We start from the raw sequence: 17339 nt of genomic DNA, 5'->3' as shown, positions 1-17339 counted from the left end.
TCTCTTTCCTCTTAAAGGAATCGCAATAAGACTATCTTTCTCTATCAAAGAGTGTCATGCGGCATGTCGTCATGCCCTTGTGAAGAAAATGTACCAGGACATGTCTATGCCTATTTTTTTTTTGTTTCCTTTCTGTACGGTAAGTACTATTACTTATTCTGTGGTACTAGTATTTTGACGATGTGACGCCCGAGGTTAAGATAAGACTTCATAAGTTACCAAACCCTATCATCCTGGCTAGAAACTGATAATCTATTCTATCTATCTATCTATATGCCCTTTTATTCTGAGTAAGATAAGATAAAGGAGGGGGGCTTTTACCCAAACGGGATCCATACCACAAGAAAGGAGAAAAATCAACAGAGACAACAATAGCATAAAAACATATTTTAACCAAATTTAAAATTAAAATTGGAAACTAAAATTTAAGAGTATGGAAACAAAGAGGCTGTAATAATAATAATTAAAAAAAGATAAGTTAAGATTCCTTTATTGTCAGAACTGTGTACAATAGATGTTGTGGGTAAAATGGAGTCCAACAGCTTGCCCATTTCGGACGTACAATAATAAACGTAACTTATGTGTCTTAGCTCAGTGTGCCGCTTGGCAAAGGCCTCCTCAAGCTGTTTCCATTGGGGTCTGTTGTGGGCCTTTTCTCCAGTTCTGGCCCACTGTGACTGAGTTCATCCCCCCATCTTGTTCAAGGTCACCTGGCTCCGTGTCCAACCTCTTGGATACCAATCCATTACTATTTTGCTCCATTTTCCTGCCTGTCTCTCAACATGTTGTCAGTCCATCTACTTCTGCTGATCTATTTTAGTGAATATGTCGGTCACTTTTGTATTTTGTCTCGTCTTCATTTCTCATTTTGTCTAGTCTGCGTGGGCACTCAATAAACAGCACCGAGACAGGCTTAAGTACTGTCAGAGGTCTATGGAACTAAGTATGACGGGAAACTGATAATAGCCAAGTTAAGTAATGGACCAATCAAGTGTCAGACTTTGTATGTGAAGTATGTGAGCACACAGTTAATGACAATTCATATATGTACCTTATTTTTAAGACCATAAGGTCCACCGCTGGTTATTTATGAGTGTGCCTGGGTATGCGTGAGTCATTGGGTGAATAGCACTTCCATGAATGATTCTATCTCGTGGCATTGTTTTAGGGGTCCTTCAGGAAAATTTGACATGTCAAACAGGCTCTAATGGGTAATTTAAAATAACTATTGTTTTGTGGTAGTTATACACCCTTTCTACATATATAATTTACCTGTATAATGTGTATGTTGGTAAAATGTGGTACTAACAACATTTTTAGGGTTCCGTATCTCAAAAGGAAAAAAACGGAACCCTTATAGGATCACTCGTGCGTCTGTCTGTCTGTCACAGCCCATTTTCTCCAAAACTACTGGACCAATGAGGGCTATCGTTTTTTTGCTCACCAGTTGGCGCCTCTGTTGATGGTGGTCCAAAAAACTAAAGAACAGCTGTCGGTCATTGAAAGAAAAGACCACCATCTACACTAGCGCCCCTAGCGGCGAATTCATACGCGTTAGCCCTCATTAAAGTTGAAATTTGGTACACATATGTAAATTTGTGACCCAAAGGCGGACGGTTATATCAAGCATTTTATGTATGAGCACACACATAGGCACAGAAATTTTTCGAAATTATAAACTGCATTCATAACGACGGATTCATTTAGCAAATTTACCTGACTTCCCACAAACCAGAAAGATCTTACCAACACAGTAAGATCAATATAAACACAAAAAACGTATCAGACTGACCCCCGCACTCAATTGACAAATATGTAAACAATTTACTTCTTATTCCAACACAATAAAGTCCATTATAGTGTACATATTTATAAACCCACCTTGTGACGTATCGGTCCGTCTCACGCGCAGGTAGTAAGGTCGCCGACCGCGCCCTAAATAGGACGGCATGTAGTGTAGGCCCTAGACTTCCGAGCAAAGCGACTCCGGCGTCACTGACGCGGCGACAGAGCGATAGTATTATCACAGAATAAGTAATAGTATTATCATACAGAACGGCCACGCACCGCCCCGCCCCGACTCGAATTACCTCGTCCCGCGACAGCAGATTGACGGCCGTTTGCCGGCCGCTCAGTACTGTTTTTAAGCAACTTACACTATGACAGACAGTGTACAGACGTGCCGTTCACACATAGAAACGCAAGTGATTTTTGATGCATAGCGTGTCCGCCCTGTAGTATTATACAGTATGGAAATGTATGAACTTACTTCCGACCGCAGCGTCACTGTCGCAGCGACAGTGGCGCCGCGTCAGTATCGCTCGGCGATAGCGGCCGTGCGATGTTTCCGCAAACAGTTTCTTGATGTTTTTGGCGCAAGTTCTTTATGTACCATTGATTAAATAAAATAAAACTTAAAGTATAGTGTATTAAAGTGACAAAAGCTGATTTTTTCTACTTTTGAAAATTGAGTTCGGTAGGTTTCGCTCTATACTATATTATGGGAAAGGGAAACGCAAGCGCACCAACATTCATATCTTAGATACAAAACTCAGCTAAAGCCCCAATGTATCTAAAATCCAAGCAATATTTGTCATAATATTTATCAGTACGGGTTTTACTCACTATTATTTTTTATTTTTTATTTTCCCAAAGAATCCGAAACATGTCGCCAAAAGCGACTAAAAATAATAGTGAGTAAAAACCGTACTGATAAATATTTTGAAATATGTCTCACGATAGTTTAAGTGCGAATATTTGTCATTTTAAATTGACGAATAGGTATCTTTTTCCTGAGAACGGCACATACTTAGGTATGATTAATTGGGGAGCATTTTCATAAAATTTTACAGCATTGACATCTGTCATTTTTATAAAAAAAAAAAAATTCTGCCACAAAAAAAAAACATTTTTATATTGTAGCTTGTATAGTATTTCTCAAAGAGCATCGGCGCCGTGCCAGATCATCTCAATATTATTTTGCGTTTTAAGGTTATAAATTGTATGGAGCTGACATGTGTCACTGTACCCATGCTGTTTCAAAAATACTATAGTTCCACCATATAGCCAATAGAAACACGAAACTAAATATTCACCCCTACTAGTGAACCCATAGACTAGAGCGTGACGCGTCCGCTCCCGACTTCCTTACTTTATTTGACCATTCTTAGACCTAATGTCGTTGTAATAAGGTCTAAAATAAATTGGCAGATTGTAACGATGGTACCCAAGTTCACATCCTCTGTGTACGGATGTGTGGTGTCAACATTATCTAGTATATAAAGGCTGATGCACACTTAATGAGTATGCGCCACGACTCCAGCTGTGTATGTCCGTTCGGCAACCCAATCCTAGGTTTGGACTAAGGAATTTATTTTTGAGAAAACAATTGCAATCTGACAAACTAATCAATATGTAATCAAACTAAGGCAAGTGTACACGCTCGTAGGGGCCTTATCACATCATATCAGAGAGAAAATAAATCGTTGTGTTGATTATCTCCAAAATGGAGTTAATTAGAATACCGGTTAGTTTGAGAAGTTCAGGAATGCACCATTGAATATCGATTTTCCATCGTATTTTCTCGAAAACGTTCGTATTTGCCTATTTGCCATGTCATGCTACTTCATTGAACCTCAGTACTTTTTGTACCGAGACTGACTGAAACAGCAAGATACGTTCGTACGTTTCCGTGAAAATACGATGGAATTTAATTATGCAATACATCTGTAACGCTGCGTCTTACTTAGGCGAACACTCGCGAACGCGAAGCGGCGCGGCGGGCCCAAGGCGTTCGCGTTCGCAACGAGATCGCCCACGTAGGACACTTCTATAGGTATCAAAGGATCGATTCACCCCGCTTCGCGTTCGCGGGTTGTTCGCCTACGTAGAATGCTGCGTAACATGGAGCTAATCTGATGAAGCAGTCGGAAGATAGCAGAAGGAACTCCTCGATGGAAAAGCACAAACACACTGAGTTTAGGCTCATTAGAAAGGTCTCTAGGAGTACAGGAGAAAAAGTAGTCAGAAAATTAAAAAAAATGTTTTTGGCGGTAATCACTATTATAAAACAGTCCCCCGCCGCGTCTGTCTGTGTGTATGTATGTTCGCGATAAACTCAAAAACTACTGAACGGATTTTCATGCGGTTTCACTCATAATTATAAAACTAACACGGGACTTAATCGCGTACAAACTTACGTTTATTTATGGCCTGACGTTTCGAACGTGACGTTACGTTCGTGGTCACAGTTACAATTCCTCGCCAGTCTGCCTGTGACCACGGACGTAACGTCACGTTCGAAACGTCAGGCCATAAATAAACGTAAGTTTGTACGCGATTAAGTCGCGTGTTAGTAATATTGTCTTCGGTTACCGCGATAGTTACTCATGAAATAAAACTATGAAGACGGATTATATCGCGTATATTGAATTTATAATACATCCCGACGTTTCGAACCCTTTACAGCGTTCGTGGTCAACGGGTGACTGAGGAAAAATTACAAAGTGCAAAAACCACACACTTTTTTTTGCACTTTGTAATTTTTCCTCAGTCACCCGTTTTTAAAAACCACACACTTTTTTTTGCACTTTGTAATTTTTCCTCAGTCACCCGTTGGCCACGAACGCTGTAAAGGGTTCGAAACGTCGGGATGTATTATAAATTCAATATACGCGATATAATCTGTTTTCATAGTTTTATTTCGCGGGTTAGTTTTAAAATGATGAGTGAAAATCGTGTTAGTTTAAATCGGTTTTCACCTATCGATAGTGTGATTCTTGAGGAAGGTTTATGTGTATAATTTGTTAAGTTAACCCGTGCGAAGCCTGAGCGAGTCGCTAGTTTGTAATAGTATCTAGTTACTTGCAGTTATATGATAATCGCACTTCTAAGGTCGAAATAAATAAGTACACTCGTTAGTGAAACCTAGGTATTTGTCGGGAAATATCGTGTGGCGGCAAGGAAGCCAAATTACTAGGGATGTTGAGAATTAAAAAGAGTAAATTGTTTGAAAATATATTTTGCGTTTAATTGTTCGTGGAAATATTTATGGGAAGGAGGAGAATCGTGTAATTATAAGAATATTGTGTAGGCATAGAGTAACTTATACTAGAGCGGTACTGTCATAGTAAATTTTGTAACCCCAGTAAATTCACTGCCATCTGTCGACACACTTTAAAACTAAAAATGAAGATTTATAAAAATACGATAGAATGTATTTAAATATAGATAAATGATTTTTTTTATTTGCATTAATTATTTTTATTATTTTGACCCATGTTCTTTCACTGATATGCGTTAAAATTGTTAAATAACAAACGAAACCGTCAACGCCATCTATACGACTGTAGGCCAAAACTAGTAGCGCCCTCTGAACGAGAATCAAATTTTCTTGATTTTCGAGGCACGTTTTTTCCTTAGACTGTATCCATCTATTACGGAGTTACATCTATCTTTGGTGTAGGTATGTTGTACAAATGTCTAAGTGCAAGGGTATTCATTTGTGTGGTGAACACAGATACATGTTTTTCCTGAGTCATGGGTGTTTTCTTTGTATATAAGTATTTATTAGGGGCATTTTCTATTAAAAAGGACCTTACTGTCGATGGCGCTCCGCAAAGCGTCGCGCGGCATTGTTTATTGTATTTATATCGGAACATCGTTTATAATGGCGTAAGCGCTATCGACAATAAGGTCCCTTTTTATAGGAAATACCACAATTATCTGTATAACTATGTATATTGTTATGTATACAAGCTTTGCTTAGTTTGGGGCTAGGTTGATCTGTGTAAGATGGTCCCCAAAATATTTGTTTATTTATTTTATAAAAACTATGAAGGATGGGTGAAGATCGGGCAGCCAAAAGCCTACTTGGGTCTACCATTTGGACGCCGTCCTGTTGGTCGTCCTAGATATCGTTGTGGGCGGATGAAGTGGAGGCGGATCTCCCGGCGTCGGCGAAAGCTGGCGTTATATCGCTCTGGACCGGGCAAAGTGGCGTGCTCTTTGTGTTGCTCAAGACTCTTTTTGGGTCATCGCGCCAGCCAAGTGTAAGTATGAAGTATGAACAGTATTAGATTGTTCTATAGAAGTTTCTTCATGATGCTTTCTTTAAATATCAAATTATATTTTGTAGAATAAAAAAAAAACACGTTTACATGAACCGGGGCGGGGGTTGAACCGTCAACATGCGATTTGGAAGCTCAACGCCGTGCAACAGGCGTACAGGCAGAGATGGGCAAAATGTAATCGACTAACGATTAACGATTAAGATTACAAGAATTAATTGCGACTGACGATTGAAAACGACGATTGATCAATCTTAGTTGTATAGAGTGCAACTAATTTAGTTGCAACTAAATTAGTTGCCGATTGATTTCGGACAACTAAATTTTGTAATCGACTAATTAGTTAGACTATTTTCTCGCGACTAATGTTAGAAGCAAATTGAATAGAATACCTCGGTATGACTATGTTGACAGACTGATTAGGACATCTTAACGGATGTTTAAAAATAAAATAGTCATGTATTATGAAATAAAACTATGAAAACGGATTATATCGCGTATATTGAATTTATAATACATCCCGACGTTTCGAACCCTTTACAGCGTTCGTGGTACCCACATACTAAAATAATGAACAATCATAGACTATAAACTTTAAAGCTGGTTGTACATGCAAAACCAGCCTTAAAGTTTATAGTCTATGATTGTTCATTATTTTAGTATGTGGGTATTTTTGCACTTTGTAATTTTTCCTCAGTCACCCGTTGACCACGAACGCTGTAAAGGGTTCGAAACGTCGGGATGTATTATAAATTCAATATACGCGATATAATCCGTTTTCATAGTTTTATTTCATGAGTAACTATCGCGGTAACCGAAGACAATATTAGTCATGTATTACTTACGATATTTTGACCGTTTCTAAGGAGTGATATCTGTTCTCACTATTATTTTGCTACTAAAGTAAATAAGTGTAATGACCACACGTTGAAAACAAAATAGACCGCGTAGATAATAAACAACATGCAGATGTGTCATTCAATAGAACGTGTTATTTTTAGAAGATGCGTCGGCACTTGCACCAAAATGCAACAAACAACTTCCAGTTCCAGGTAAGTAGGATTATCCCATTGTTTTGTCACCGCGTGACACTAAAAAGAGTTTTACTATTGTCAGAGACAGCAAAATAGTTTCTATGTCTAAGATTTACTCAGTATCGTATAATTCAAAGTATTAATAATGCACCAACCTACTTTATTGTTTGCGATTTGTAAACAATGCAGTTTTTCGCTATTTGTCGTTATTACCAATATATCGTTATAATAATATTATGGCATTATTTGCATTGTCATTCAAGCATTTCAAATTAAGGCGGTTCCCTGAGCCAGAAGGCGAAAAATCTCCTTATATGATCATGTTTTTCTAAAAGGCGTTGATATTCGTAGACGTGGAAAAAATATATGTAGTTCTTGACTATATTATCTTTAACAACATAGCTTCCAATACACGAATTATGAAACTTCGCTCGATACAATTAATTCCCAAAGTAACCTCTAACTCGGACTTTTAATCCTACTTTACTCGGTTATTTACTATGTGATACTATAAACAAAAAAAGAAGAAAAAACAATCTTAACATAAATAGTAATTTCATAGCTTTAGAATTTCGATATTGTAAGATAACGTTTTTAAAATAAATAAAAACCGACAAAATTCAATCAAAATTGACACTTGGCGCGTATGTTCTTTCCCGTTCTTTCTTGCGAAATGTGACGAAGACAGTGGCAAACCGATGGAACGGCCTTAAACGTGTATACATAATTTTAGCTCAATCGGATGAAGATATCTGCTTCAAAATAAGTCGCAAAATTCTACCCAAACTAACATAGTTACAACATACGAGTACCTCCGTATGTTACATACATACGTACTTGTAGTTACATATTGCAAGATAATAAATGCAAAAACGGGCGCCTACGTAGTTTTAATATAGATTTAATCGTGAAATTTAGTCGATTGAAACTAAAACTAATTTAGTTGTTAGTCGAACGTTCTCACAACTAATTTAATCGCAACTAAATTAATCGCGATTAAAAAATGACGATTGATATTTTTAATCGATTGATTAGTTAACTAAAAGTTTAATCGATTAATGCCCATCTCTGCGTACAGGTCACAAATTGGTAGTCTAACATAGAAATATTAAATAAATTAAATAGTTTTATAGTAGTAATTAAAACAAAGATTGAAGGTTCTTAAGATAGAGCAGAAGAACAGGCAATAGGGTTCCAAATGTCTCCCTGTAAAATATATGGATTCATACCAATGCATTGTAACGTCACGCGCCACGTTTCTTACTATCTCCACAGTAAAAAGAAAACAGTAAAACAGCCTATTAATTTCTTATTTGCTACTATGTATAAAAAGTAAAGAACAAAAGCGCTTAGCAACGCCGACAGAGGTCGTGCAACGCGGAAACCCGCAAGGTCGCCTTTGCTTCCTCCATCGCTGGAAACCATGCTTTATATTGACTACTTTACTACTGTCGTTTTCCCGATATATATATGGTCGTATGATAAACGCCTAAACTTCGGCGACTGTCACACAAAGAGCAGACAAAGAGAGCGGAGTCCCGCTCGTCTCACCGTCGAATCAGTCGCGCAACGTTGCGTTGGCGTATAAATACTTATAGTCGCGCTTTCAGCTTTCCGGTGACAAAGTTGATAAACACAAAGGAGTAATAGTAGATTGTGTCACAAGGGAGCAAAATGACATATTTACGGCGAGGGCGTATATTGAATCCTGAACGAAGCGAAGGATTCTATAATTGAATCCTGAGCGTAGCGAGGGATTCTAAAATAGAATCGTGAGCGTAGTGAGGGATTCAAGTGTTAACGCCCAAGGTGGAAATAATTTTGCTACCATGTGACACATACTGTTTTTCACATCACCTATGAGGAAATTGTTATGTTCCAAAATATTATTTTAACCTAAAAATATTGTATACAAAAAAGAAAAAAAATCATGTCCTAGAACAGAAAAGTGCTACTTTGATCCCCTCTAGCAGGGAAGAAAAGTGCTACTTTGATCCCTCCTAGCGGGGAAGAAAAAGCCCCATTTCGAATAGGTGATGTGAAAACTATATTGTAATCTTAAACTTGACGGCTAAAGTAGATATGTGTCAAGTGTAAAAATATGGGTGCATGTAACTCACTCAAAAATATCGCCGCCATACTTACTCAACCTCATATCTGCAACACTCATTTGATGACAAAAACACCCGTATTTCGAATGAAAGAAAAGCGACATTTCCATCAAATGATTGTTGCAGATATGAGGTTGAGTAAGTATAGCGACGATAGGTCCCATAGTTCTTTATTCGCTGACATGAGAGCTATGAGACATATTTTTGAGTATGATGTGTGCACCGATATTTTTACACTTGGACACCTGCAACAACCAGAGGCGTTGCAAATGCGTTGCCGGCTTTATTTTAAGGTCGGTCCGGAAATACCGCCGGCGACAGTTCACACACGTATATGACGTCACGCAGTTCTGAAGGATATGTGCAATAATGTATACGTGTGTAAATAATATACCGAGCCAAGGTCGTGCTCGATTGAGGTAAGTGAACAGGCTGTTCTCGTTGCTGGCTGGATTGCAGGCGATTGAGTGAACAGGCTGTTCCCGTTGCCAGCTAGATTGTGGGCGATTCGTGTAACGAATCGAATACCGAGCCAAGGTCGTACCCGACGGAGGTGAGTGAACAGGCTGTTATCGTTGCTGGCTGGATTGCGGGCGATTGAGTGAACAGGCTGTTCCCGTTGGCAGCTAGATTGTGGGCGATTTCATTTCCTTCAGTCGAACCCGAATCGAAATCAGTTTTTTATCACAGATACTAAAATAACTCATTTGTCATACGCATATATGACATCACCCGGTCGTTGTGAAGGGTATACGTGCAATAATGTATACGTTATGTGTGTAAATAAAATGTGACCGAGGCAAGGTCGTGTTCGATGGAGTTGAGTGAACAGGCCGTGAATTCTCGTTGCTGGGCTATAACCGCGAAAATCGAAGTTAGCAAATTGCGGGCATTTTTCTCTGTCACTCTAATTACGCCTTCATTGGAGTGAAAGAGAAAGATCCCCGCAATTTGCGAATTTCGGTTTTCGCGGTAGCCCCTCTGGCGAGCAAAAATTCACTGATTGGTTAAGATGTGTATTTTAATAACGAAACTTTCTTGAGACACAAACATTAAATATACTAGCTTTTGCCCGCGACTTCGTCTGCGTGGAATTAGTTCCAGCAGTTTGAGTATAAGTATAGCCGCCTGGATAAAATGTAATGGTAATAATTTAGAGCATAATTATGCTTAATTGCTTACACCAATTAACAGGCAATTCATTAATTTTCTCATTTCCACCCACCCTTTTCACCCTCTTTAGGGATGACTTCCGACATAAAAACTAATCCTATGTCCTTCCCCGGGACTCAAACTATATCTATGCCTCAAAAGCAAAAACCGGACAAGTGCGAGTCGGACTCGCCCACCGAGGGTTCCGTACTTTTTACTATTTGTTGTTATAGCGACAACAGAAATACAAATACATCTGTGAAAATTTCAACTGTCTAGCTATCACGGTTCACAAGATACAGCCTGATGACAGACAGACGGACAGTGGAGTCTTAGTAATAGGGTCCCGTTTTTACCCTTTGGGTACCTACGGAACCCTAATAAAAACCAGTAATTATAGACAGTCAGTTAATAATTCCCATTTTAAAGACGCTCGGACGCCATATTTGTACACTTGAGTGCACTTATGGCAGGCGACGGGACCATATGGCATATCGCCGGATATGTACACTTTCATATCCATCCATCGTTCACACTGTTCACTGATTATACACTTTATTGCAATGATATAAGGTCCATCGATGGCCAGTTGCTGTTAGTACAGTCAGACTCGGTATCAAATTGATAGTGACGCTCAAAGTGGCCAAATATCGGACATATCCTTGTATGGTTATACATAACTTACAATTCTTACAAAGCTCTGTTTCAATATACACGGTGGCTATAAAATATAAGTGCATTCCCGTTCTCAGGGAGGTTTTGGGATTATACTGAGCAACTTTTACTATGGGACCAACAACGAAATCGCGGAAAAAAATTACCCTCCCATAGAAAATGAACCAGCCAAAATGTATGAAACAGCCAAATTTTTTTCCGCGATCTCGTGGTTGGTCCCATAGTAAAAGTTGCTTAGTATAATCCCAAAACCTCCCTGGCAACGGGAATGAACTTATTTTTTAGCTAACCTGTATTTAGCGCCGTAGGTAAATGTTACGACATTTTTGTAAAGGAAACTAGGATATTTATATACATATATACTTTACATTCTAAGGCGCTTAGCTGCACTCTGGTTACGATTCTCTTTGCACGTCTTTCCGATGTGCGAGCGGGATGTCGCTATAATTCGTTCATAGCGTTGTCTCGCTCAAACACCGCAGCGATGTACGAATAGTATGCAGTGTGCTAATTTAAGCGCCTGAAGCCTTATCATTCTAAGAACATTGCAGAATTACGTAAAATGTCACGTATATGCCCAATACACGCTACAGGCATAACTAAATTTGTTCTAAGCGTAATAGCATCGTTCGCTGACGGTTCTGCTTGTTAATAATTAATTTTAAAAGAGATAAATGAAAATTACTGCATCTATACAATATTGTTAAGGCGGTTCCCTGAGCTAGAACACGAAAAATCTCCTTATATGATCATGTTTTTCTAAGAGGCGTTGATATTCGGAGACGTGGAAAAAATATATGTAGTTCTTGACTATATTATCTTTAATAACAGCTTCCGATACACGAATTATGACACTTCCCTCGATACAATTAATTCCCAAAGTAACCTCTTACTCGGACTTTTAATCAAACTTTACTCGGTTATTAATTATGTGATACTATAAACAAAAAAAGAAGACAAAACAATCTCAACTTAAATAGTAATTTCATAGCTGTCGAATTTCGATATTGTAAGGTAACGTTTTTAAAATAAATAAAAATCAAAATTCGATCAAAATGGACACTTGGCGCGCATGATTTTTCCCGTTCTTTCTTACGAAATGTGACAGTGACAGCGGCAAGCCGATGGAACGGCCTTAACGTGGTTTGATAATAATAATATGAGATTCCTCGCGGCTTTAATTTTGATCGTCACTGACAAGGCATAACACAGGTAAAGTAACACAGAAATAATAGTCCTTGCCCGTACTTCGCAGTGATCTTCTTTTGACCCGCCGCAGGTATGCGTTTTTTTACCCTCACTTTTTTTTTGTCTCGATTTTTGAAACAGCAAATATGCACTACAGATTTTTTGTAGGAAATAAACATACAAAAACGGCAGGCTGTGAACTATTCTAATAAAATTTATCTAACTTCAGGTAGCGCTTATTAAAAAAATATGCCACCATTTTAGAAATACATTGCCCAGTTGCCCACCCACATCAAGGTGCTTTTTGTCACATTCTGCTACGCCTGCATGTGTCATGGCGTGAAATATTTCAAAAACTCAAGAAACAAACACGTAGTAAAATACCCTCTCCACTGCCCGCCCTATACTGAAAGCTCCGCTGACTAGACTTCCACTGCCTCCAGCGTGTTTTGCGGTAAACCTTAGGGGTCCGCGGCAAGCTCGGTTTTCCATACAAACGTAGTTCCGCTCTCATTTTAAAACGACTAGCTAGATTGCTCTGCAACTTTGTACTTACAATAGAATATATATAAATATGATCATACTTACTTAAGGACAATAGGGTCTCTGTCTTACAGTATGACAATGTCAACAACCATTTCCCCAGGACCACTTTCAACTTGAGAAACACATACTTAAGATAAGATATATCTATGTCTGTAATTAGTTTATGTAGCTTCAGATACCATACTTAAAAAATACAGCGAATTTAAGTTTTTCATACAAAACTTGTTTTTGCTCTGTTTTGTTTGTTTTATAAACTGGAGCTATATATTATAAACTAATTTCAGACCTAGATATACCTCATGTCATTGTATGCGCAAAGTTTCATTTCAATCCAATACGTAGTTTTAAAATTAAAATGAGAGCGGAACTACGTTTGTATAGGAAGGTGCAATTCGGCCGAGCTTAACTTAAGTAGTAATTATCTATCTGCAAAAATATCTGCATGCGTGTTATGTCACTAATAAAAATCAAGAATGATAGAAATTTACATTGAATTATTTGAATTGCACCAAGATGACTCTGCCTGCGCAGAATTTGCAGTGACTGTAAAAGTGTCATCTTCAGCATCATACATTTCATATACGTAACAGCAGCATATAAATTACGTTTATAATAATAACACTTCCACACTTTGTTCTATCAAAATCTGTGCAGAGTTTGCTTAGACGGAGTCTACAGTCTACACTATTCGTACAATTTGTTAGATATCCTCTCTGGCTGGCTGTACTACACCTGCCCATCTGTTGTAGCTAAGGGGCCTAGCCTCTGTTTAATATGGAACAGTGGAGTTGTAGCTCAAACGATTGTCATTTTGGCTAGGCCCCCTGCATGGCTTTTTTAACAGAGATCGGCGCAGATGCAAGCGGCCTCTGAAATAAAAAGCTTGCTTGTGGTGTTTATGTTTTTAACGTCAACGCGCCGGGAGCGACGACCGCACGTACTGCATAAGCCGGCAGGACGTTTGCCTTGGCTGCTCCACTCATACAATCAACGCTCCTCAGGCCTTGAAATGAAATGAAATGAAAAGGTTTAACGAGGCAGGAGGCAAAGGTTAAAAACGCAGCAACACCTATAAGCAAATGTCCCGATTTTCAAATAATTTACTAACAAAATCCATTTTTTTTTATACTACTATACATTTCGGAGAGTGTGCCGAGGAACTGCACAACCTTATTCCTCCGTCCCATTTTTACCATCGGACCACACGACAAACGGCACTCCGGCATCGCTTCATGGTAGGAATTCCAAAAATACGCACGAAACGTTTTGCTTCCACATTTCTTATGCGAACTGCCAAGGAGTGGAACGCCCTGCCCGAGTCTGTGTTTCCGCATGAGTACAATTTGGAGCTCTTCAAGGCAAGAGTTAATAGGTATCTCATAGGTAAGCGTGCTCCACCGTAGACCACATCATCACTTACCATCAGGTGGGATCGTGGTCAAACGCCTGCCTATTCATCATAAAAAAAACAAAAACTACGTCGGTGGCAAACAAGCATACGGCCCGCCTGATGTTAAGTTCCGTAGCCTATGTACGCCTGCAACTCCAGAGAAGTTACATGCGCGTTGCCGACCCTAACACTTCCTCTCCCTCGAGCTCTGGCAACCTTACTCACCGGCAGGAACACAACACTATTAGTAGGGTCTAGTGTTATTTGGCTGCGGTTTTCTGTAAGGTGGAGGTACCTCCCCAGTTGGGCTCTGCTCTAGATCTGGAATGACATCCGCTGTTCTGTGCCCTACCACACAAAGTGAGAATCCATATCTAATTGGGGATTAACGTTCCGAAAAACGAGCGTTTTTTCTGTAGGCAATGTGTTGTTATGAGTCGGGTAGTGTTAGGTTTACGGTCTATATGTCTGTAAAGATCCAGCAAAGCAAAAAGTTACCTGCGCATATCTACCATAAAGTCAATTTATTGTGATGTCCACAGGAAAGACTTGAGTTTTTTGACCCAACTGTACGAGTCATGTCTTTTCCCCCAGGTGTTTACAGTTTACACTCGCCTTTTTTTGCTTAAGCCATGTTCTATGTTATCGCCACCTGGCACCCACTTCCACAGCACACACTTCCATCGTCAAAACGACGTATGTCATTATAGAACTCTTATAGAGACACGACCTTTTGTTAATTATATAGTAGAATAGTTGGTGTTACGTTGGAAAGAGCGTAAGTGAATAAGAAACTGGCGTGTAGATATGACCTTATGTAAAATACGTAGCGATAGTTGGTGTAACTTATGTAAAAGGCGTATGTCTTTTAGAAACTGGTATGGATATTAGCTCTTTTGATACCATAGCGGATGTTACTTTCAAAAACATATAATAAAAACTCTTAGTGATACGATGTTGCAAAGTACTTACGTTAGCATGTTTATAATTTTCAAAACGCCACATGTCATTGTGATCTTCATATACAGATACGATGTTTTTGTACAGTACGAGTGAGGTGTTAAAACAAAGAGGTTTGTTTACAAAAAGGTCCCTTACCCGCATACAGGTGCGCTCTAGACTACAATTATCTGTGGGCCGTTGTCCAACTTATAATACATTTTGATTGTATATATGTGATTTTGAAATCTTGCCGGCATTGATGTATATAGTTATAGTATTTTATGCAACCGTTGTTTAAGAGAGATCAAAAAAGGCGAGTGGCGTGAGTTGCAATTTTAGGCGAAGCCGAAAGCCTTACTCTGAAATTAAATTGTTTTAATAAATATTTTTCATATCATCTAGTGGTCTTCTACCATTCTACGGTATCTACCTATTTTAAATACTTAGTATAATCTGAGACACTTCTGTTAGAGGATTAAAAAACATGAAATTAAAAAAAAACACGTCTATGGTACACTTATTTGTCAGAGGTGACATTTAAAATAAGGTTGGCAACAATGTATTTCATACAATATTTTTTTAAGTTGTCATTACACGAAGTATCGAAAAGTGCCAAAAAGATCTGCGTGTATGCACAAATGCGTTTTTGGGGAATAGACTAAAGTCTTGACAACTATAAGGTAGGGTCTAGGGTTTTAAAGATGTGTGCACGAACCTTTAAATGACAAATAAAAGTACGGGAGCAGAAAAAATATAAAAAAGTTAAATTAAATAAAAGCTAGAAAAAACGTAACATTCGATTTAAGAGTTTTCTGTACTTGAACTATTATCTATTCACTAAAACCTTGCGCTACTTGTATTAAAGAACTTAATGGTAAAGGTGTCACGGGCGAGACGCTTCGGCGAGCGGCCGGAGGTCGCTCTGGTCTCAACTTCGTGTTGCCAGGCGGTTTGTTTTTTATTACAAGCTTTTATTTATTTGTATGTATGTACAGTAGATGGCAAAAATATCTATCCAGACAATATGGCTCAAAAATATGTTAACACGACTGTATTAAATTTATACATACATACATACATACATATAATCACGCCTATTTCCCGGAGGGGTAGGCAGAGACCACGGATTTCCACTTGCTACGATCCTGACATACCTCTTTCGCTTCCTTCACTTTCATAACATTCCTCATACACGCTCGCCGGTTTAGGGTGCTCTTGACCTGGCCTTTCTTCAGGATTTCCCCGATCTGATCAGATTCTGATTAAATTTATACATTCAATTTATAAGCCTCAATTAGTTAATTTACTAACGCAATAAATCATATTATAAAATAATAATAGGCCGTTACTTACAGTATTATCATACAGAACGGCCACGCCCCGCCCCAACTCGAATTACCTCGCCCAGTGACAGCAGATTGACGGCCGTTTGCCGACCGCTCAGTACTTTTTAGCAACTTAAAGGCCGAGCCACACCAGATGCGTGTGCGTAGACGTGCACGTGCGCGTCCCGCTGCGTTGTAAAATACGAATTCTCATAAGAGAGGACACACCGCTTGCGTGACGTGTGCGTGACGTGCGCGTGCGCGTGACGTGCACGCATACACTATGACGCGTGTACAGACATGCCGCTCACACATACTCGTAGAAACGCAAGTGATTTTTGATGTATAGCGTGTCCGCCCTGTGCTTACGCTGAGAATATGTGATTTTTGTGATTCTGGGTCACGCAACACGGCCGCAATAAGACATGCTGATCTAATCGCAACAGTTGCATGCCATGTTTGTCAGTTTCGATTATATTTTATTCAGAAACTAAGTAACAAAACTTTATGTACAACCCGGTCACAATATCTGTGCACCTCGCTGGAATGTGGCGCCTCTCCCGCTTCCCCTGTCACCTCTCCGCGCACTCCACGGTGCGCCCGGTGCGGTGGGGTGCGGTGCGGTATGACGTCACGAGGTCAGGTGCACAGATATTGTGACCGGGTTGTAACATCGTACAGTCGACCCCCGCTATGGCTTTGTCTTTGACCCCCGCGAAGCCAAATCTGAAGATGTTTTGCTCTTGTACTGATCTTAGAGTGAGTCTTACAGAATGTGAAAGTTTTCAAAAAGTTGGAAATATTCTCCGAAATTTCAGAAAGAGGTTCCTATTGTATAATCAAAAAGGAGTTTCCGAAACTTTTTGGTGGAAATTACTCTATTTTGGGATTTTTCCGACAGCACATCA

The 17339-nt window shown here is 39.1% G+C and overlaps 1 protein-coding gene across 1 annotated transcript in view; it reads left to right on the top strand.

Moving 5' to 3' along the window:
* Nucleotides 1–17339, top strand: part of LOC134752517 (uncharacterized) — a 97170-nt gene that overhangs the window by 16859 nt on the left and 62972 nt on the right. The gene's annotated exons all lie outside the window — the stretch shown is intronic.

Source organism: Cydia strobilella, chromosome 24 (genome assembly GCF_947568885.1).
Source record: "Cydia strobilella chromosome 24, ilCydStro3.1, whole genome shotgun sequence".
In the NCBI taxonomy this organism is placed as follows: Eukaryota; Metazoa; Arthropoda; class Insecta; order Lepidoptera; family Tortricidae; genus Cydia; species Cydia strobilella.
The sequence above is the reverse complement of the archived record's forward strand: the minus strand, read 5'-3'. Positions and strand labels throughout refer to the sequence as shown.